At 49.2% G+C, this 23216-nt stretch overlaps 1 protein-coding gene, 1 long non-coding RNA gene and 1 pseudogene across 6 annotated transcripts in view; 2 read left to right on the top strand and 1 right to left on the bottom strand.

Annotated features, from left to right (window-relative positions):
- LOC126529774 (protein shifted-like) overlaps positions 1-23216 on the top strand; it is a 384912-nt gene that overhangs the window by 308732 nt on the left and 52964 nt on the right. The window lies entirely within an intron of this gene.
- LOC140213190 (uncharacterized) lies at positions 500-18130 on the top strand (annotated as a pseudogene).
- On the bottom strand, positions 9784-12271 carry LOC129384488 (uncharacterized). The gene is made up of 2 exons (XR_008612207.2): positions 11566-12271; positions 9784-10004 (listed from the first exon to the last, which is right to left on the bottom strand). It is a non-coding gene; the product is annotated as an uncharacterized lncRNA (long non-coding RNA).

Raw genomic sequence — 23216 nt, 5'->3', positions numbered from 1 at the left:
AGACTTTAGATGTGCTGATATTTCCTTGTCAGTTTGTTCACTCACTCCTATCAGCATCACGCCAGCAGCAGAGGAGTAGAATCCTGTCGACTTCCTTGTGCCGACCTGGCCCTGGACTGTTTATCCGAATAGTCTCCACTGCCATCAATTTCGAGTTGAGACGCTTAGCGAATCCCGTGACTATTTCCCAGTAATAATCAGCGCCTAGCAAAAGGTCAATATTTTCACTTTCGCCGCTCTGCGAGGCGTCTGCGACTTGGAAGTGAAATCTTGAAAGTTGAAGTAGAGCAGAATTTGATAGAGTAGCCACGACATCTGCAGATATGCAAGGAACTTCCAGCGCTTCCATTCGCACCCCTTTTCCGTCGTACTGGCTTCTGAGCCACAACTCCACACAACGCGTTTTTGTGCGTGTTATGGCTGATTGGTCACCAACGGCAAATATTTTGAGCTGCTCTTCCCAAAGCACCTTTAACTGCAGCTTTTCAGATAGGTTGAGATGGATGAAGGTTCGCTGACGGCCATCATCGAGGAGATGCCTGACAAGTGTACGTTCATGTGAACCCTCTAAGCTCACGCTGTCTGTAGGAGAAACTGCTGCTCTCCAGTGCACATCAAGTTATCTCCTGTGCCTAATGAGGACTTCAACACCGTGGCTTGCTCAATCACCCGTGACGAAGATGCATCCCCTTCCTCAGTGTTGCGGTGTCTTCTAAAGTCAGGTTCGCACATTGTCGTTAAGTGTCTGCCGTTGTAATGCGCACACCTGAGCCACTTAGCTTTACGGCATTCTCTTGCCGCGTGCCCCCTTGTTGTGCAACGGAATCACCGATTGTAACGCTTCAGCACTTCTGTCTTATCCACCACAGACATTTTTGCGTTACAGTTGTCAGTCTCATGGCCATTCAAATTACAAAATAGACATCCTGTGCTGTCCTTGATCGTGGTGTGCAGTGCCGCTGCAGTAGGCATGTTCGCCGCTTTAATGTTTCTGTAGCACCTTTCCTTTATCAATTCAGCACTGTTGTCTCTCGGTGCTTCGGCCCGCTGTGTTATCTCCCGCGTCGCAACCGCTTTTCTCAAAAAAACGCAGGAGCACCTCCAGCTCACTTCCTTCTTTTGTAGCCTCGTTTTTTCGTTGATATTCCAGACAAAGGTCGGCAGGCACTGCTTTCTTTATAACGGTCAGTAACAAAGTTCCATAAGTGCCGACAATCACGCCTAAAAAAGTGAGGCTGTGTACACCTGTTTCTACTTCGTCGACGAGGCTGCGCAGTTGACCGAGATTCCGTGAGTCATGCACTGGGTTGATGTTAAGTAGCCGTGACATGCGGTCTCTATAATTACTTCCTTTCTGCCGAACCTCTCCTTCAATAGCGAGAGAGCAACTGAGTAGTTGCCTTCCAACAAGTCCTGCTACCGCAGCCGCCGCCTTTCCTGTCAAGTGGCTGTTGAGGTACTTGAATTTGTCTACGTTTGAGACATTCTGGTTAGCGTTGATAGTCGACTCAAACTGACTCCAGAACCCTTGCCACTCTCGAAGCTCTCCGTTGTATTTGTTGATATCGGGCTTTGGTAGCTTTACGGTGGGGCGTATTTGTGAATTGTTTGCGCTAGATTCTCTTTGATCTGAGGAGTTTAGTGTGCGATCTGATGAAGCCTTTTTGCAGCTAAAGCCGCGTAGCATGCATTGTACCTTTGTTTTCACCACGCTGATCTTTTCTCTGTATATTTCGGAGCATGCAACTTCCTCTTCGAAAGCTTCATCTTACAATGCCTTTTTCTATCTCCCGATCTAGCTCTTTCAGTGGGTCCTCTTTAAGAGAAAGAAGGTTTATCTTTTCTTCCAGCTCACCGATTGATGCGCTGCCGTCTATGGTGTTGAGCAGCTTGGTTGTAGATGTTCGCACCACGGCCCTTCTTAGCTGATTCTGTCGATCTCCGTCTTTTGACGTCCCTATTCCTGGGTTTCGGCACCAAAATGTTGTGGAAGAGACGGAGAATTTTTTACTTATGGATAAATGACAGACGTCCGTTCGCCTCGAGCGCATCAAGACTCATTTATTTTTGACTAGAAGGTACGGGAAAGGGGAGAGAGTAGAAAAGGAAAAGTCACAATACACTGTGTCAAACAGGCTTTCTTGCACCCCGCACGTGCAAGCAATCCGCTCCAAACCTGAAAGGCACCACCGCATCGCCCGTCTCTGTTCGTAGAACGCGCCCACCAGTAATTTGCACGCAGTTTGAGGGATGTCAAGTGTCCAGCGCTTCTGCCACAGCGACCTCAGCAGTGAAGTTTTAGGTGGCAAAGTCCTCGCCACATGGTCGGCGGCCCCAGTACGGGGGTGCTTTGGCTCCAGAGCGGAGGATATACAACATCGCGCGCTCGCTCCTAGAGAACCGGAAGTCGACGACACGACGTGCCATCATGACGCAGATCCAGTGAAGGCAGAGATTAGCCCCGATCACTCGGTGAACGAGTTGCAGAGAAAATGCATGACAATACAGGAGGGTAACTTGTAATCGTCCGTAGATCTCTTAATATGAGACGCTTTAAACAAATTGCGATGCGAATGATTACCTTTAACTGTACCCTACGCGTCTACAAAATTTGTCTGAACCGTTTCAGGGGCCCTTTAAATAGATGGCTATCTGCTACATCGGGATGAGGTCACGTCAGCATACGGCAGCAGTTATCGCCGCTGTTACTCCTCACACTTCCTCTCTAACCGTCTCGCACAACGCCTATATTAACACGCATCAAAGCAATAAACGTCGTCTTCGCCCAGCCACCACTTTGTGTGGCGTGTATTCTTCAGTGGCGACGAAGATGGGATGACAACGGGCCACCCTGTTAGTACGCCACGGCCTTCAGCACCGTGGGAGGATATGCCAGCCCGCCGCAGTTTGACGACACGAGCGACAAGTGGCCAGCTTACAAAGTTCGACTGGAAGCCTTCTTTGAAGCCAGTTGTGTCATGGACGACAAGAAGAAGCGGGCCCTGTTGATTGCAGCACTGACGACCCACACTGTGGATGTACTTAGTGGTCGATGCGCGCCAGACAAGGTGAACGAACTTTCTTACACCCAACCCACGAAACACGCATTTGATGACTAAAACATGTCTTGAACGGCTAATTCAAAAATCTATTAGCTGTCTTGATCAAGACATTTTGTAGCCATGGACGTCTCGAAGTATTTCAGTAAGCCCTGCTAACGTTACGCTAAAAGTTGGCTACAGCTTGACAAGAGAGAGAGAGAAAAAAAACTGTATTGCTCAGTTAATCGGCAGGTCTGGGTGGGGCCCTCAGTCCAGGGCTCCACTGGCTCTTGCGGCTCGCTGAGCTTGGTCCAGGAGGGCCAACTGGCTCCCCTGATCCTCGCTTGCGAGTAGTGCCTCCCACTGCCGTACGAAGTCTGTGACGCTTAGAAAAGGTGAATTGACATTGCTTGGCCGAGCCGTACATTCCCACGTTATGTGGGCCAGCGTGGGTTTTGCGCCGCACCACGGGCAGGTGTCGGCGTATTGTGTCGGGTGCTTCTTGTGTAAGAGGTTTAGGTGTGGGTATGAGTTTGTTTGTATGCGACGCCAGTCTTGGGCTTGTTTTCTATTTAGTTTGCAGTGCGGAGGGCCGTAGGTCCGTCTCTCCCTCCTCTGATTCTCTAATATGTCGCGCACTGCGGACAGTGGTTCCTCTAGGGTTCTGGCCGCTGCTCGGTTGCTGCACACAAAAGCATAGCTTCCTCGAGCTATGCGGTCTGCCCTTTCGTTCCCGTCGAGTCCGTTGTGCGCGGGGCACCATGTAATGCCGTGGTCCAGGTCCAGTCGTGAGCCGAGTATTCTTTGGGCGCTACGCGGTAGCATTCCCCGCATGAAGAGTCGACACGCTGCCTGCGAGTCTGTAAGCACATGAGCCGACTGACCCTTAAAGTCGGCGTCTCGTATCGCCAGCGCTATTGCCGCTGCCTCTGCTGTGCATACCGAGGTAGTCTTAACCGTAGCGGTTATTGTGGTAACTCTATTGGTTGCGGCGATCGCGTAGAAGTCCCTGCGAGTGGTTGCACTCGCGTCCGTGTAGTAGACGGCCGGATCCTTGCTGAATCGCTTCTGCAGAGTCCTCGTCCTGGCCTCTCTGCGGCCTGCGTGGTACCTGGCACTCATATTTCTTGGTTTAGGTGAGACATGGACGTGCTCCCTCAAATCTCGTGACAAGTCTGTTTCGTCTCCGCAGAACAGGGGTCGAGCGTTGTATCCCAGTCTTTGGAGAATAGAGCGGCCCTGGGGCGTAGAGCTCAGTCTTTCTCTTTGCGATATCAGAACTGCAGAGGCATGTTCTTCATATTTGTTGTAAATACCCAACCGCTCCAGGCGCTCCGTGCTGACTGTGTTCGGGAGTCCCAGAGCAGATTTGTATGCCGTTCTGATAAGGGTGTCCACCTTCTTCATTTCAGTTTGGTTAAGTTTTTGTAACGGCAAACCGTAAGTAATGCGGCTAATCGCAAATGCTTGCACTAGCCTAATAGTTTCTTCTTCCGCGAGTCCGTTGCGGCTGCGTCCAACTCGCCATATCATACGTGCCACACTCTTAACGGTTGGTGTTAAGCTCCGAATTGTGGCATCGACGTTGCCATTCTCTTGGATAAGCAGGCCAAGCACTCTCATTTGGGCGACTTCACGAATGGCCTCGCCGTCGAGATGTAAGTCTATCCTCGGTGTGTAGTTTTCTTATGACGCTTGCTGCGTACGCACATGAACTCTGATTTTTCGGGTGCGCACGTCATACCCGCGTGTTTGGTGAAGTTCACTACCTTGTCTATGGCCTCCTGTAATAGGTCTTGCTTTTCTCCGTAGGAACCCCGGTGTGCCCACAACGTTATGTCATCGGCATAGATCGTACATCCGAGGTCCCGTGCTTGCTCGAGTTCTAGGGCCAGTCGCCTGATCCCGACATTGAAAAGAAGCGGTGACAAGATTGAGCCCTGTGGAGTTCCTCGGTTGGGCATCGCGAAGACGTCAGAGCGCGTACTGCCCAACCCAATCGTTGCCTTCCTGTCGCGAAGGAAGGTAAGGACGTACCGAAACACCCTTCTTCCGCAACCTATGTCTTCCAGACCTTCGAGGATTGCTTCGTGAGAGATCGTGTCAAACGCTTTTTTGACATAGAGCGCCACAACTATCCTGGCTTCTTTGCTTCGTGGCGGGTCCAAAACTTCGTCGCGAAGTATAAGAAAGGCGTCCTGTGCCGAGACGTGTGGCCTAAAGCCAAGCATAGAGTGGGGAAAAAGTTCATTCCGCTCGATGTAGTTGCTCAGTCGTGTTTGGATCACCTTCTCAAAAAGCTTCCCTGCACACGACGTGAGCGATATAGGTCTCAAGTTTTGCAGATCTCTGGGTTTAGCCGGTTTCGGTATGATAGTAGCCTCTTTCCATTCTTCTGGCAGTTCCCCATCGTCGGACCATACATTATCGTTGAAATAGGTCGCAAGCTGCCGCAGTGATTCCTGACTCAGGTTGCGCAGCATCGCATTTGTAATGTGGTCCGGACCCGGTGCGGTGTTCTTACGGAAAGATTGTGCGGCTGCATAGAGCTCTGCCGTTGTTATGGGTGCGTCCAGCTCCGCGTTGACTGGTCCCTCATAGTTGTATTGCACTGATGTTGTGTCCGGTACTCCTATGTAGACGCTCTTAAGGTCCTCAATGAGGGCATCGGCCGTGCCATCGTATTCATTTTCAAATAATTTCAGTGTTCTGTTTGTGGTGGTCCGTGTTCCTGTCGGATCTATCATACTGCGCAGAATAGCCCATGTTCGCTTTGTGCTAAGCGTTCCTTTGAGTGCATCACAAAACTGAAGGAAATTGGTGTCTTGCAGCTGCTGCGCGTACTCACTGGCTTCCTGCGCAAGTCTGGCTATCCTGATCCAGAGTTTTCTGTTGTGTCTCTGTCTCTTCCAACGTTTGGTCAGACTTCTCCGCGCTTCCCACAGGTGTAGTAGATGCCTGTCTACTGCCGGTGTTTCGACTGTTGTCGATATTTCCCGTGTAGTGCTTCTGTGTATTCTCCTGATGAATTCCGTCCATTCTGTAGCACTATCGCACGGTGTGGCCTGCCTTTGCTTCTGTCTATAAGCTGTCCAATCGGTTATGGTGGCTTTTCCTAATTTATGGCGAACCCGCGTCGTGTTAACTGAGACACTAATAATGCAGTGATCACTGCGAAGGTCTTCGCCTAAGTTGGTCCAGGTAACACCTCTGTCGCTGTTGCTGAAAGTTAGGTCCGGCGTGGTATCTTTGACTGCACTGTTTCCCGTTCTGGTTGGTTCATCCGGTCGCGTCAGCAGGACCAGCTTATGCTCCTCCGCGAGGTCGGCTAGCCTTTGGCCCTTAGGAGTGTCTCGATCATAGCCCCAATCAGAGTGCGGAGCGTTAAAGTCCCCTAGGATAATTGCCCGGTCGTTGCTTATCACTTTGCGCAATGTGGCCGTCACTAGCACGTCGAACGTTGCCTTCCTCTCTCTAGGTGGGCTGTAGACGTTGGCAATAACTGTTTTTGGCTTGCAGCGTCTACATGGCCAGACCGTGAGAACCTGATGTTGGACACCGCAGTTAGGGACGTAGTCCACGCTCACCGCTATGTCCGCCCGTGTCAGTGCTGCTATCTGAGGATGGTCAGGGTGCGTGTGCATCTTGTATCCTCTGAGGTTCGGTATGTTCTTGCCTGGTTCTTGTATGCATATTATATCCGGGGGAACAGGCGTCGCATCTATAAAACTCAAAAGTGCTGCGTGTTTAGTTCTAAGAGTCCTGCAGTTCCACTGCCAGACCTCGAGGTTTTCGGCTACTCTCGTGTGGCGATTAGCCATCTATAGTACTTTCGCTGTCGGTCAGCTCTCTCTCTTTAGGTCTGCGTGCAGGAGCTCCCGGGCTGGCACATTTTCGTTTGTTCGGTCCCTCTTTCGTGGCATGAGAAGAGGAGTCCTCGATCTGTCGTTTGAGCTTGCACAGCTCTGCGAAAAGAAGTTGGATTTGTCGGGCTATGGTATCCAGTTTTAGTCTTTTCCTGTCACCTGTGTGTTCGCGTTCTTGGTTTCTGCTGGCTTGGCTTTGTTCGCGTGGGGCTCATTCCTTTGTTTCAAATCAGCCAGCGCTCCTCGAATTTTTGCAAGACTGTCCTTTAAAATTCGGTTCTCCTCTAAGATTTTTTGATAGGCTGGACTCTGAGTTACTGAATCGGCAGTGGGAGACACTATTCGCGCCCAGCTTACCTGTTGTGAGGCGATGGCCGCCGTCTGATGTTTAGCCTGCGGAGCCCTCTCCTGTTTGGGGGCTAGAGGCTTGACATTGCGTGCCAAGGATGTTGACCTAGATCTCTGACGACTCCGCCGCCTGGTACGCGATCTCGATCTGGATCTCGATGTTCCTTCTTGTCTGAATTTGGAGGGGGTCCCCTCTTGACGTTGAGGGAGCTCCGGAAAGTCACTGAGCTCCAATTCTTCGTCTTCTGTTGCAAACCACCGGGGTCGGTGTTGTTGAGCAGCTTTGTGCGCTCCGCTTCTCGGTCGGTCTTGTGGTCGTGTTTGCTTCAGGCGTTTTTTGCAGCTTCGGTCGCCCGTGCGGTGCTGCCCCCCGCAAGCGGCACATCGCGGTGAGCACTCGTGTCCGTCTTCGGGCTCGAGCACCCCACAGATTCCACACACTTTTGTGTCCGGTTGCGGGCAAACGTCCGTGCGGTGGCCGACGCTGTGACAAATCTTGCAAACCTGCACCGAGTTGCGGTATGGATGACACGCCATTTCCCCACCGCAATAGTAGACGAACCGCGGTAGGACCGTGCCGAGGAATGTGATGACTGCGCTCTTCGAGTCCCCTAGCATTCTTGCCTGGATTATCTCGATGCCCTGGGTACGGACTCGGAGGTTTGCCTTGATTGTCTCTCCGGGCGTGTGCAGCGGCAGTCCATGAATGACACCTCTGACGGCGCCTTCTCCTGTGGCAGCGTACGCATGAACGCGTGCGTCTTGCCATTGACTGTGAGAGCTGTGATCTTGCGCAGGAGATTAGCTGTCTCTTCCTCAGACGTTGAGACTATTGCGATGTTTGAGCCCTGTTTTATGCGCAGTATAAAATGCTCACCCTTTAATTTGTTGTGGCAGGCCGCGATCACTGCTTCTGCGAGCATCGGACTGGTTAGAGTTTTCAACGGGAGTCCTTGGTGCGGGCGGAGAATGATCTTGAAGTCATCCCGCGGCAGTGGTGGTAACTTTTTCCGTCGCACCTTGCGTCGGCGGATGGGGGGCGAGTTCTGTTCCTTCTGCGAAGGGTCGTTCCGTTTTGCCTGCAGGCGTTCCTTCGCTTGTTGCCGTTTTTGGCGGAGCGTTAGCACCGTCTGCCATCCCTCTTCGTCGGGTTCTCTCGTAAACCGCCGCAGGTCCTCAGCGTCCGTGAGAGGCGTTGTATTAGTTTCATCTTTACGAGGAGTTAAGGCTTCGGAAAAATTCATGCCGTCTTCCTCCGTACCGGGTTTCGGTTGGGACGGCACGCCATTTGAGGCGCCCGCCGCAACAGAAGCGATTTCTTGAGACGCCATATGCATCGGTGTCTTGTGCCAGACGCTGCACCGACGCGACGCGGCGGCCGCCGCCGCGCCTTAGCTCTGATGCATGCTAGCTCCAACGCCGCGTACCTGGTAGCTTCTTGAAATTGTGCAGCCGCCGGAAACGGGTCTAGGTCCAAGAGGATGGTATCCCTGGGTTCCGTAGACGTTCACGGTTCTGATGACACACAATTTCGGTTGGTTACTGGAACTGTAACCAACGAAAAACACCGATATTGCGGAGCTCGAAACGGGTGCTGCTGCACACCTCGACGCCGCCTATCGGTCTCCCAGCTTGACAAGAACAACTGAAGACTTAGTTTAGACATACTCTCAAATTTTTGCGGCAGCTGTTACAGTAGCACGAGGTTTGCCCACAGTAACAATTTATTTTAAATGAAGCACGGACATCAGAAAAAAAGTTTATATTGTCGGATAGAATGAGGCACAGGTAGTTTTTCCGGATGTGAACCATGGGAACAGTGTAGCACAGCCTCATCGGTCAATTAGTGCTTTTTACTTAGACCAATCAATTGATTGTCGCCTGTCAGAATTATTTTGCAAATTAAACAGGATCTGTATTGTATGCTGATATCAAGCCCATGTTCTGCCTATTGATATCATGCCCATTGACCTAAAAAAGAACACCTCTGCATGAAACACGTCATTATTGACAAAACTTCGCCCTGCTGGGCCTCCACCAAGTTGAAATGATTTCTAGCAGGGAAACATTTTGTCAGTGATGCTGCAGTTCAGGTAAAAATTACATGGTTTTAGCTACAGGGGGCACAATAGCCTGACATCAGTATACGAAACAGAACGCTGTGCTGCAATGAATTGTTAAGAAAGAAAGGATAGTACACATCTGGAAAAACACTCTGCGAACCACTCTAACTGGCAATATAAATATATTTTTATGATGTCCATGCTTCATTTAAAAGTAAATTGTAACACACTTTGTGGGTGCCCCTTGTAAGGTAACGCCACATGCTTGTACAGCATCACACAGAAATAATGGCCAGTTCTTCGATACACCATCCTTTAGCGAATGCCTTGCACGTTGCATGCTACCTGAACTGAAAGATAAATGATAATATGCTGTTATTTTTTCATACACTGTACTATGAGTCTTTTCATGCATAAATGATGATTGCAAGCGAAAATGCAGCAAGACATCTACTTCACACCATGTCACATAGTCATACTTTATTAGCTAAGAAATTAGAAAAGATGCAGAAAGTGTAACTAACAAGAGTGACAAATAGCACCAAAAGTGAGAATGGATAAATGTTGAAGATGATTGCTGCCGCTGCCACAGCAGGCCAGCCTTCATAGGAGAGCACTGGTTGCCCACAAAAGCTTGCTGTTACAGGCCATGCGTAACGGTTCTTGTAGACAGAGGCAAGCAATACCTGTACAGAAGAGGGAGAAAAGCGAGGGAGGAAATGGGAATGTTGAAATTGAAACTACAATTAGCAAAATGTGCTAAGTAAGAAGCTTGGCTCACATTAAAAATAAATTTAGGCAATCCTTTCTCTTAAATTACGGGTATCTTAAGGTATGTATGTGATGTTTAAAGTTACTACTAGTACATTTCATGGAATGTAGTTAATAAATTGCAGAAGAGAGTCAGACAAAGTCAGCCTTGAAATTAATATATGGTGCTTGTGGCTAAAAAGCTACTTATAAACTTGTCAAACAAGTCTGAGAAGCTTCCTGCAAAATATAATCAGTTTAAAACAGTAATCCACTCTGCAGGTAAATGATGTACTAACTTAATTAAAAAGTTAGATAGCGTTTTATATTGTTGAACTAAAAGCAAGTTTGGCATTTTGAACTACCTAGCTGTTGCCTTTCTTTCAAACGTAAACATGACACAGTACAGAGTAAGCAGGTAGCATGCAAAGGAGGACTGGTGATAAAGTAGTGTTCCAAAGCAACACTCCTAGCTGGATCAATCACTTTTGTTCACATATTTTCATGGGACTCTAATTGACTTAGGGCAATCCGTCACACAAATGATGCATCATCTTGGATGATGCGTCATACAACATTGAAAGTATCTCATCATGTGATCAAACGATAACATTGTCCACTGTCTTGGAAGTGTTAACATACTGTTCGAGCGAGAAAGTGCAAAGTGATTCGTATGGGTAGCAAATTCATCAGTGCATCTATAGCCTAAGGTAATTCTGAGCATCTACGTTGACCCGCAATTGAGAAGCCACTCCACACAAAAAGGTGTATTCAAGTAATGGTGCATGCAGAATAATTGCCCACCTAGTGAAAAGTCAAATGTGGCAGGCTAATTGACCAGGACAAATAAATTGCTAAATTATGATAGCACCTCCAATGATATTATTAAAATAGGTCACAAAAAACAGCACAGGTAAAATTATAGTTATGACAAAATTTTAGAAGCACCTCTGCAAACTGCTGGAACCATCAGCATCATGCCTGTTCTACACGCACATTAATTGTAGCGGCAAAGCATACCCTTTACAGCACACACAAATCTTAAATTAGACTGCTTGCTGATGCTGTACAGTAAATATCTGTAAAGAAACTTAATCATACATAAAACATTTAGAATACAGAACTGATCACACAGTGGCTTGGATACATTTGTGCATTAGGGAAGCAAGGTGTAATGTACATTGTTGTAGCAAATTTTTACTCGTGGGGTATGGAATACTCATATGACACAACAGAGTTAATTTTTGAGTTCTTACATAGCAGTGACTACCTAGAGGTAAATTTTGTAAGGCTTAGGGAAACTAATTATTAGTAGAATGATGTATGTACACTGGCACTGAGAAATTGGTTATAATAGTGGTAGCTTATAAAGGACCAGTGAAACAAAATGCCCGTTTGTGAGACACCAACTAGCTATTTTACCACGAAGCGCTCCCTGGCCTTAACGCATATACAAACCACTGAGAGGACCAGAGAGTGTACAGTTTGTAGGCTTACACTGATCATGATAAGGTCCCGTCATCCAGCTAGCGCCAAGGTACAAGAAGGATGTCCAGCCGTCTATAGAGTGAAAGGAACAAAATAAGAAAGCATCAAGTCAGTTGAAAGACGGATTTGCAATTACAAATGAGGTGACCCATCACAGTCATTCATTAATAAATGCCAAGCAGTCGTGATTGCACTCCCAGATGAAACACCTACTAGGCTAAAAGTTTTGCTGCTTATTTAGAACAAAACACAAGTGAAATTTGTACATCAGCAGACGATTGCATTTGGAATTGTATACGCGAAGTAAACATTACAGTTATATTTTTCTTTTGCCAAAAAGTGGGAACGCTACAAGCTGCATAGTCACTCACATACGCGCGCTCGCAACGCTGTAACCCATGCAAGAACAAAAGGACACAAAACAGGGCGAGTTCAGTCTGATTCAGGATTACAGCCAGCGCGTCGTCTTCAAATGCACTCCCTTCGGTTGATTCGCGTTACGTTAACCACAAAGACTAACAAGCAGGGCAGACTTCTGACTGGTGTTGCGGAAGTTGTGGAACGCGGTAGTGCTCAGCTGCTGAACACAAGCAGAACCCTCGTATAAAAGTAAAGATGACGAAAACCCGCAGGGCGGAAGAGTCCATCTATCAAGAATTGTCACGGGTAACACCAAATATTCACATTGTTGACGAAAAACGAAGTGCAATGTATTTCACTTACCAGAAAAAGTGTTATCCGAACGTGCGACGTACAAAGACGCACCGTGACACGAAGGCGGCGAACGCAGATCCCGCCATTGTGGTAGTAAGCCGTCGGCGAAAACACGCAATACAGCCGATGTCACGAAGCACTGATGCAAAACACACGGCAAACAGCATCAGCACACCTAAACGACTCCAGTTAATATCCAGTATAAATGCACAGAACGGCTTAGAATGACGCACAACTGGCATAACGAACCCACAACCGAGACAATGCAGGCGGCAGTGGCAGTTTTTTCAAACTTCCTGCCTCCCAGTGTTTTAAGCACGGAATGAGATGTCTGACTAATTTGGAGCTTGCCTACTTGACTGCCGCCGAAGTGATCGCAGCACAGTGGCTCTGCGCATTGGTCTGTGACACCGTGTGGTCACTGCAACACTGGCGTTTCGCTCTTGCTGCTGTCAGTACCTACGCGAGCATAGAACAGTTTCCAGGCGTCGTGTGCGCGCCCCGTATGGAAAACAATAACAGGCCCTTGATTGTTGAAGTTCTGGTGCGAATTATTTAACATTAAAGCCAACTTATTATGTTGCTTCCAACGAGTTCGATTTTTCTGTGGAGTCTTTTATTCGCTAACGCCGACGGCCGACGGTAACCGCACTTTTAACACGTCGTTTGGCATTTTATGCGCTTTTAGACAAAAAGATCTAAAAAAGTTCTTGAGTTAGACTTTCTGAATGTGTTTACCAAAATAGACTCTAGTGACACCGGTAGTGGGTTTTGCAGCAGATAGAATATATACTAGCATATTCCAAGTCCTGAGGTTATGCTTAGAAGAAATTCTGTTTTCAGTCTTATCATAGACCAAGACGTCTGTAGCCCTTTGTAGCCATTTCAAGAAGTTTTTAAGAGGTTCTGTGTTTCGAGGGAAGTGGTAGCTTTGTTGCAGCAGCACTTTTCGCGGCAACTAAACAAGATAGCGCAGTCTTACAAGTTCTTTACACGCGGCCAGCTGCCATGTGAACCTGTCAAAGATTTCATAGTTGGCACTCGTCAGATAGCGGACACATGCAATTTTGGCGCAACGTTGGAACGAATGCTGCGAGATCGCGTCGTCTGTGGGCTGCAAAGCGCAGGAGTGCGTCGACAGTTGCTTGCGAAGCCTCAGCTGACGAAGGAGTGAAGCAGAAGAAATCGTGCGATCAGCAAAAATGGCAGAAGCGAGCGCGCAGCATATGGGCACGTTGCAAGTGCTAGGCGGCGCCCTGTCTTTCCGACCCCTAGCGCCATCTGACAAATAGTTGCGCGAATGCGGCAGGATTACTCACGGCGTCAGAAGCTCGCGCTGCGTGTTTGGCGCCCTGTCAAACGGTAGCGATGGCGCGAAACAGCGTGCCGATATTAATTTCAACCTGGTTTCGGGAATTACACGATCTTGACAGCTTTTTTCGTGAAAAGAATTTAGAGAAAGGAAGTCGTCTATGCTAAGTGGGGCACGTCTACGACGTGAGGGAAGTGTTCAACTCGCACTGATCGGAATTGACTGCTAGGTGTATTCCGCAAACGAAAAATAACGCACCAGCGAGATGCGGGAAGCTCAGCGTAAGCTACTTCGTTATCTACGGTGTGGACGCATGAAATTATAAGTGACATTGATTCTTGAAGATCGGCGACAGCAGACAAATCCTAGCGGGGAACTGGGATTGCCGTACTGGCATCGCAGGGAAGTGCAAGGACGCCGCGGTAGTTTCCATGTACATACAGGACGGCAAATGCGAATCCAAAACATCTCATCCAAGAACGTGGGGCGTACGAACGACTCGTAAGACCTACCTGAGGTATTCCAACGTTGATCTCCCCAAACACAAAAAAAGGTGAGGAATTTACTAGTTGTGTTAGACTACGCTGGGAAAATATTTTCGCCCAAGTTACTGGAAGTGCGATACTATTATGATGAGATTTTTCAGTGCGTGCAAAGGAGGTTCCAATAAACTACGTCGTCAAAAAATTTGGTGATCTCAACTGCCCCTTACTTGATATGCTGGGCGCAGAAGGGTGCATGCCAGCTCAGCCAGCTGCAATCCCTCCTCAAGTCTCTCAGCAAGCCCTAGCGCTGTTTGAATGGGAAAGGATTGGAAAGAGTTCCACACCTTTACTGCGGTACAGTGCGGAAACAAACTACTTTGTTTGCTGCATATGCTGGTACGCACTACAGGTGTACCGTTGCAGCCATCATTGCTGTAAAAGCAAAGAATTCAGCGTTAACGCACTTGGCATAACGCCGGAACATAAAACAGCTTATGCCGTCGGACGAGCGCTATCCAGTGTTGACGCCGTTCTGCTTCATACGGTCGGCTTGGAAACCTGTAAAACTTTGTTCCTCGTGAGTTGGTGTACGCGCTGTTGCAGCCCACTACGCAACAGCTCGGGTTGCACTTCGGCATCGCTCAGAAAAGGCAACAGCTACGCGCGAAACAGTGCACAGACAGGCTTTCCGAACACAAGCGGGCCGGTCGTATCCTGCCGGTTCCGCGCTCGCCGCCGCGAGGGGCGCCCTAGTAGGCGCGGGAACTACGTTCGCAACCTGCCTATAACGAGCCACGCAGCTGAAGGAAGCTACATGCGGTGGGAGGACAGTCTTATTGCCCAAGAAACCGGCCACGGATTATTTTGTGCAACCGCTGCAGAGCAAGAAAGCACGAACCAGAGGATTGCTGGTTCCGTTCGGCAACGTGCTTCCAGTGCCAACAGCGGGCCCATATTGCCCAAGCATGTTTCCGTTGAGAAAGTTCATTGAAGGGCCACCAGGGCTGTCGCGTCAGGTAAATATCGTCTCGGGAAGAGAGCACATCTGTGGGCACGGACGGTATATTTGCGTTGGAAGCAGCGTAGTCATGTCAGCCACGTGGGCATCACGCAACCCATTGTGCGCACATTAAAAAAAAATTATGGGGTTTTACGTGCCAAAACCACTTTCTGATTATGAGGCACGCCGTAGTGGAGGACTCCGGAAATTTCGACCACCTGGGATTCTTTAACGTGCACCTAAATCTAAGCACACGGGTGTTTTCGCCCCCATCGAAATGCGGCCACCGTGGCCGGGATTCGATCCCGCGACCTCGTGCTCAGCAGCCCAACACCATAGCCACTGAGCAACCACGGCGGGTTGCGCACATTAAATTGTGGGAGCGTTCCAGTGGACATGCAGGTAGATACAGGGTCACCGGTGTCGGGCATCACGTCGCCCATCTATGAGCAAAAAAAAAGTGTGGTGCAAGCTGCGTGGCTCGCCATTGAAACTGACTTGCTTCCTGGGAAGGCTTCCCGTTCGTGGACAACTCAAGGTTTAGTGCGGAAACCAGTCGACGGACGGATTCCTTACAGTCCTCGGTTGCTCCGGCCCCAACTTGTGCGGACGCGACCTGATCCAGGCGTTCAACATGCTCGAGGCGCCAGTAATGAATGTGATCACGACAGGTAAGCGAATGCGACGGACGATGTTAACGGTCACCGCTTGGTAACAGAATTCGCTGACATGTTCGCGCCATGCAGGCCTAGGTCTCATCAGGGGTCCACCGGTACACTTTGAGATGCGGGACAATGTGGTACCGAAATTCTGGAAAGCACGCGAAGTTCCGTAAGCCTTTCGTGCAAGTGCAGGCGCTGAACTTGAGTGCCTTTTAGCCGCGGGCATTATTGTCGCTGTGCCTCGTTCTAAGTGGCCGCACCGGTGGTGCCGGTAGTAAAGCGCAACGGCCGCATTCGCCTCTGCGGCAATTTTGAACTCGTGGGGTAAACAAAGCTTGTCACACTGAGCAATATCTGTTGCTCCGGGTGGAAGATATCCTGGCAACGTTGAACGGCGGTGAGGTTTTCGCCACGATGGATTTGTGGGAGGCTTACAATCAGCTACCGTTGGATGAGGAAGGTATGCTATTTACGACCATAAACACGCATAAGGGACTGTTTAGCTTCACTCCCTTTCCATTTGGAGTGGCTTCCGCACCAGGTAGTGTTCCAACGCCTTATGGAGACCATCTTTCAAGGACTTCCTGGGGTTCAGGTCTACTTAGACGACGTCATCATCGCAGAGAAGCAAAATAACTGCACCACACTGCACGAAGTATTGCAGCAATTTCGGGAAAATGACGTGCACTTAAATCTGGACAAGTGCAAGTTCCGTCGAGCACAGGTGGATTTCCTGGGACATCGAATTGGTGCTCAGGGGCGCCAACTGAAGTCGGCAAACGTAGATGCTATTCCTCAGATGCAAGTTCCCCGGAACATCGCACAATTAAGGTCCTATCTTGGCATGGTAACATACTACCACAAGTTTCTTCCCAATGCGTCTACGCCCATGGCGCCACTGTATCAACTGCACCGCAAGAAAGCTAAGTGGAAGTGAGGTCCCAGTCAACAAGGGGCGTTCAGCAAGGTGAAGTACCTCCTCATGTCCGCTGATTTCCTGGCGCATTTCGACCCACGCAAGGCTCTTGTCCTGGAATGCGTAGCCTTCCCGGAAGGGATCAGTGCAGCACTTTCTCACGATGTCGGGGACGGGGTTTGGTATCACGATGTCGGCGATAGGCTTTCGTTCTCAGGTACTGACGGAAGTTGAGCAAAATTATTCACAGCTGGAACGCGAAGCAATGGCTCTAGTTTTTGGAGTCTCGAAATTCCGACAAGCCTACTCGGTAAGCCAATCACACTCTTAACTGACCATAAGCCGCTTGTGGGACTTTTTCATCCAGATAGGGCTGTACCCGTGATGGCCGCTGCCCGAATCCAGCGATGGGCCTTACTGCTGAGTGCATACAACTACGTCATCAAACACCACCTGGGAAAGGACAACGTTCCAGCAGATGCCCTCAGCCGACTCCCGACGTCCGCAACGTCTCAGCCAGACACCCAGGAAGAAACCGGGGATGGTGAGTATGCCTTGCTCACGGAAAACCTCAATGACTGTGTTATGTCCACGAAACATCTGGCCGCTCTCACATTGCACGATGAGGACTTGGCAACCGTGCAAAAATGGGTGTGGATAGGATGGCCAAGGAACTTTGGGCCCAAGGACCTGAATTTGCTATCATACTTCAACCGGAAGGCTGAGATAACGCGGAGTCACGGGCTTCTATACTGAGGCCATCGAGTAATCGTGCCTAACAGCGGAAGAGCGCGAATATTACGCCTGCTGCATGATACCCATCAAGGTGTGTAACAAGGATGTGACGCCCCCTCGGGCATAATCTTCGTTGGCCCGCCAGGCTCGGTGGCCTGCCATGCTCGGTGGCCTGCCATGCTCGGTAGACAACATTGGGCACCGCACCCAATAAACACCGACGAGTACAGCTGCTGGGGGTCAGTCATCGTTTGTCCCCACACGCTGCGGAGCGTCCGTCTAACGGAGGGTGCCCCGAGGCCTCCCTTGTTCACGAACCCGGGCGGATCGCGACACTGGCGACGAGGATGAGATTTGTGTGGACGCCCGAGTGTATTGGTTCAGCAGGGCTATAGCCACAAGGCTGCCGAGCTGAGGTGGCAGCAGGGCTGCCTACTATGGAGTTCCATGGTGGTGATCCCACAAAGTCTCCGGTCCAGGGTCCTGCAGTTGCTGCACGCGGGTCATCCTGGCGTGGAAACGACCAAGATGGTGGCCCGGTCCCATGTTTGGTGGCCTGGCCTGGACCAAGACAGCGCCGAAATGATGCAGAGCTGCCATATCTGCCAGGAGCATCAGTGGACCTCACGTAATGTAGAAATCACCCACTGGCCGTTCCCACAGAGACCCTGGTCTCGCCTTCATGTGGATTTTGGGGGGCCCTTGACAGGCCCTAACTTCCTGGTGGTGGTGGATGCCTTTTCAAAGTAGATGGAGGTTCTACCTGTCACTACTCCATCAACAGGCGCGACCATTACAGCGCTACGACACGTCTTGGCCGCCCAGGGGTTGCCGGACGTCATCGTGTCCAACAATGGTCCTGGGAAGAGTATAGGCTTGGGCTCGGTGGTAATACATGGTTAGACTGGAAGCTCATCTCGGAAAGGACGATCGACAAAGGCTAGAAAGGACAAGCGCTAGCTTTCAACACAGCGTTCATTGCGGAACAGGAGCATATATATGCAACTGATTCTGCTAAGGGAAAGAAGAACATAAAAGCTTGACAAAAACGCCACATGCCGTCATGCCATGAATTCAAGCTCTGTAGTTGGTAATGCCACAGACGGCCTGCTGACGCATAGATCACCTGCCCGTGCAATCTCGGATGCTTCCTTGATTTCCCTTGTCAGGTCATTGCGGTGCCGGTAAAAAATGACCGTATTATCCAGCAAGGGATGGCAAGGTGGTTGTGCAACACACTTTTTGCAATGGGCCGCCAGATGACCGTCTGTGGAAATATTGCCCACTATATTACTGTGCTCTTGGAGACGCACATTCAAACATCTGCCCGTTTGGCCAGTGTAGTGGTTTCCACACGAGAGTGGAATTTTGTACACAAGCCCCCTCTTGCGAGGCACGTAGGCATCTGTGTTTAATTGTGCATTCAGGCTTCCGCGTTCTAGTAGGGCAGCTCTTTTTGCAAACACTCAACAGCTTTTTTGGCGAAAGAAGAAAGAAAATGAAAAGTCAGATTTCAGTATGCCTATTATCTGTGCATCGTAAAGGCCGTTGACCACCAGCTACCGCCTAGAGGACGTGTTCGAATAGGTCCCCTTGTGCAGCTACGCAGTAATGAGTCTGCCTTGTGAAATCTTCAGTGGGTTTCTTGATGGCCGACGCTGCAGAATGCTACGGCAGACATCCGTTATCCTTTCCTCAAGCTCATCTAACATCGTTGTCTCCATCATGTAAACACGATCTTTCACATAATATTATGTTTCACGTAATCCCACAAAGAAACCGAGTGGAGAGAGGTCATATGAACTATCCGCCCTATTTACAGGCCCGTGCTTTCCAATACATTGCGCATGAAAAGTCACATCCATCCAGTTTCGTGCTCGGCAGCTGCTGTGCGCTGGCGCCCCATCTTGCTGATACCACAGAAGTGGAAGACGTGACAGCGGGACTTCGCTGAGGAACTCATCCACCTCTCCAAGGATTTCGTCCATGTAACGCTGTTCAGTCATTAGTGTGATCGAAGAAGATGGGACAAATTATAGCACCGGCGTAAATTCCGCACCACACATTGACGACCACTGATACTGGTGTCGAGTGTGCTTTAACCAGTGTGAATTTACCTGGACGTTCCTTCGAAAATTGGCTTAATCTGTTCACATTATGTTGCTCAAAAAGTCCGGTGACTCATCGGCTTTTGTGAGGACCGAATTCGAGAAATATATACGATTCTGTAGGTCCCTGTCTTCCAAGCATTGGTGCAGGTTTAGGTGGTACGGGTGGAAGGCCGAGTCCTTTAGAATCCTCCTAATTGATGACTTGAAAATGGGTGCCTGGGCGGCCACGTCCCGCACGCTATCATGAGGGTTTGAGACCATGAATGCTAGAACATCCGTACGTAGGCTAGGACTCAAACATGGAGTCCTTCGCTGCTGTTTCTTGAAGCTGCCGGTATGTCTCAGGTTTTCATACTTTCTGATGATCGTCTATGCGTTTGGTCTGCCGTTACACTTCCACAACATATATCCTTGCGGCCTTCCTCTTGTTGCCATTCACAGCTCCCAAGGCACGGATCATGTTTTCCTTGTGCACATTAGAGAATAACATGGCGACTGGGACGAAACAAAACGCACCTTTAAACCTTTACGCTGACGTTGTCAATTCGCTTTTGTGGCGATAGGCTTTGTGGCAAAAAAAAACGTTACAGACGTTTCACATCGTGAAAGCGGGTTACGCACAAGCGTATAGGTGCCATTCCTATATAATTGCGAGAGCAATTATATGGATACTCCAGGAGCATCCTGCCGTTGTCGTCACCTCGATGTTCTGTATAAAGTACGAGGGCGATAGCATCGTCTCCACGCGCCGTATGCTGTATATGCAAGTGAAAGCGTGCGAAAGTGAGCCAACGCTACCGGCTCAATCTCGCGTGCGCAAAAGAGGAAAGCGGGGAGGCAACGCGCTGTCTTCCGTCGCGCGCATGGTGCCGGGAGGGAGGCGGCGGCGTCCAGCAACTGCGCAGTATTCCGCGGCCGTGGAGGCGTGATCTGGAAAGCGATCTGCAGTGTGCGCACCGACGGCGCCGACGGGTCATGGCTGCATGGGCGCGGTGTTCTCGCCGCTGAGTTAGCGCTGAAGCGATAGACATGTAGTGACAGATGCGGGCACCAGCAGAAGAAAACGACGGTGGTTGTTTGTTGGTGCACGCTCCGCTCGGCCGTTGCCGTTTCTGTGCATTCATACAACAGAAGTGACTGTCCAGAAATGTCTTGTATGATTGACAACGCCTTTGTGTCAATCCGCCGATACCTCCTAAAGCAGTACCTAGACCACCGTGTTGCAAACGGGTCGTGCCCTCCCCGTGTTCGTGGGTGTGGCCTGCCTCGTAGTACCAGAGCACTGTTAGCGGAATTAAGAGTTGGCTCCAAGCTCTTCATATCAAGATCAACTACGGGCTGTCCAGAGGGTCCACGATGACGCCATAAGGCTCGGCCTGGCGGTGCCGACGTGGACGCGACCTGCCTCGGTCTGAAAAGACCGGGCTTTAGACTCTGATAAAGTTTTGTGAATGAATGAAGTGTGTTGGTGCGCGAACGCTTGTATCGTCAAGGACCTGTGGACAGCCCATAGTGCACGTCCTGTAGCTCCTGTGAGACACTCGAGTACCTTAAACTGGAGTGTCCCGCATTCGTCGCACAACGTGCACTGCTAATTAAGGAATATGGACTAATTGGACTTAAGTGTATGACCTTTGATGAGTGCCTGTTTCCGAGAGGGAGTTAGCAAGGCCCATAGAGCCTTGAGGTGCCCATAGGAAAATCCCTAGTTCCAACTGGTTATAACTGAGTCAAAGTGAAACCAATTGAGTCCTAATGGACTTGCCAATTGGAATCAACTGCGCCCAATTGGGAAGTCATTACCTCCAATTGGTTAGAACTGAGTCAGGTATGCAACCAAGTCCAATTGGCCTTGCCAATTAGAACCAGCTATGCCCACCTTACATTCCCAACTGAGTCTAACTTAACTACCAGTAGGAATAAACTACAACGTACCGAACTGGGAAATCATACTTTCAGTTTATTAACCCATTCAAAGAAACTGGAATGAACACGCGAACGAGGCGGAGGAAACCGCGATAGCCTTGGCTCTTCAAACCGCAAAAGGCCCGGCGACCATTTTCTCCGATTCGCGCACGGCGGTCAGGGCTTTCTCGTCCGCTCTAGTTTCTAAACACGTAGCCGACTTCGTATTAATACGCGAGAAGAAACTGCAGGTCATACCATAGCATGGTTCCCGGCCCACATGGACGGTGCAACTAACCAAGCGGGCCAACTGCCTGGCGCGTGAATTCACGAACCGCGCCCGAGCTAGCGGTCCGGCTCTCCCGCAGAATTGCCCCTTCAAAGATAAACTTACGACCTTTCACGAAATTACGTCACATTACAGACACAGCAGGAGAAAATTCCCTCCCCCCGGCCCGAAACTGAACAGGGCTCAGGCTGTTACTTTCGGGCTTTTACAGACGAGATCCTACCTCACCCCGAGAGCGCTAAGTTGGATAGACCCGAACTTTCCGCAATCGTGCTCCAAATGCGGTCACGCGTGCTGCTCCTTCGACCATATGCTCTGGCTGTGCCCGTACAACGCGGGCTCCGACTTTCATAACAAGTCCAAGTGGGACGCCTTGCTGAAGAGCTCGGATTTCCCAAACCAACTACAAGCCGTCCAGAAGGCCCGCGACGTCGCGGAGAGTCACCATCTCCCTGTCCCGTCGTGGGCGGAGCCACGAACTTGATCGGGGAGCCTTCGGTTCGCCCTAATCAAGTTCCTCAGGACACTCTAATAAAGTTCTTGTCACTGTCACTGTCAGGTATAGCTATATATGCATGCCGTACGAAGGCTAGCAAACCTGTTTACGATAGCTGAAATCGTATATATATTTAGGTTTTCTTTGTGCGGTATATAATTTATTGGGCTGTAAGGGACACGATGCATGTACCGTGATCTTGGGTTTGGTCAACGTGCATACATTATTCCTAATTTATGAACTAAATATAAGAAATGAAACTCAGATTTATTCATGAAACACAAAATCCGATAAGAACACTAATTTCACAAATGAACATGATGTCTAAAAGCAAACAGTTTCACGAGTGTTACACACGAAATGTGTTCAATCTGAAATATCTTTGCATAATGCTAAACAAAGAGAGCAGAATATGAAGGCTATACAAGAAAGCTACAAATGTAAATATTTCCAACTGAAGCTCATGAATACATCACACATCCCTAATGTGCAACAAGCAAAAGCCAAAATTACCCTGATGCTATCATGTCGTGTCCCTTCAGGACAGTGTGCATGAGTGCACAATGAAATCAGATTTTGCTACAAGTGTTTTATAGATAGCAATGGCTTATTTGTTCCAGAAAATTTTCATATTACATCACAAGCTTTTTTTTTCATGTTAGGTAGCAATTGCAGAGAAAATTTTTCAAAATAGTGTGCTTGGGTGCAAATTGTTTGATACAGCTTTGTAAACAGGTTTTCTTTCGATTGCAAAAATTTCTCATGGTTTGTAGTGCTACCAAAATCATAAATATATGATATCAAGATAAACATAGCAGTTATGCAATTCATTTGAAGTATAAAATTTCAGCCACTTATTCTTTCTATAAAATATTTACATTTTGCACTGCAAAACTGACCAACTGGGTTTCTTAATGTCAGCATTATTATGCTGAAGAAAATGTCTATAGTACTGACAAGCAGCGCCCAAAGAGGTGGAAAAAGGCTAAGCCAGAACTAATCTAAAGACATTAATTATGGTGTCCAATATGCGCC

Source organism: Dermacentor andersoni, chromosome 9 (genome assembly GCF_023375885.2).
Source record: "Dermacentor andersoni chromosome 9, qqDerAnde1_hic_scaffold, whole genome shotgun sequence".
NCBI classification, from domain to species: Eukaryota; Metazoa; Arthropoda; class Arachnida; order Ixodida; family Ixodidae; genus Dermacentor; species Dermacentor andersoni.
The sequence above is the reverse complement of the archived record's forward strand: the minus strand, read 5'-3'. Positions and strand labels throughout refer to the sequence as shown.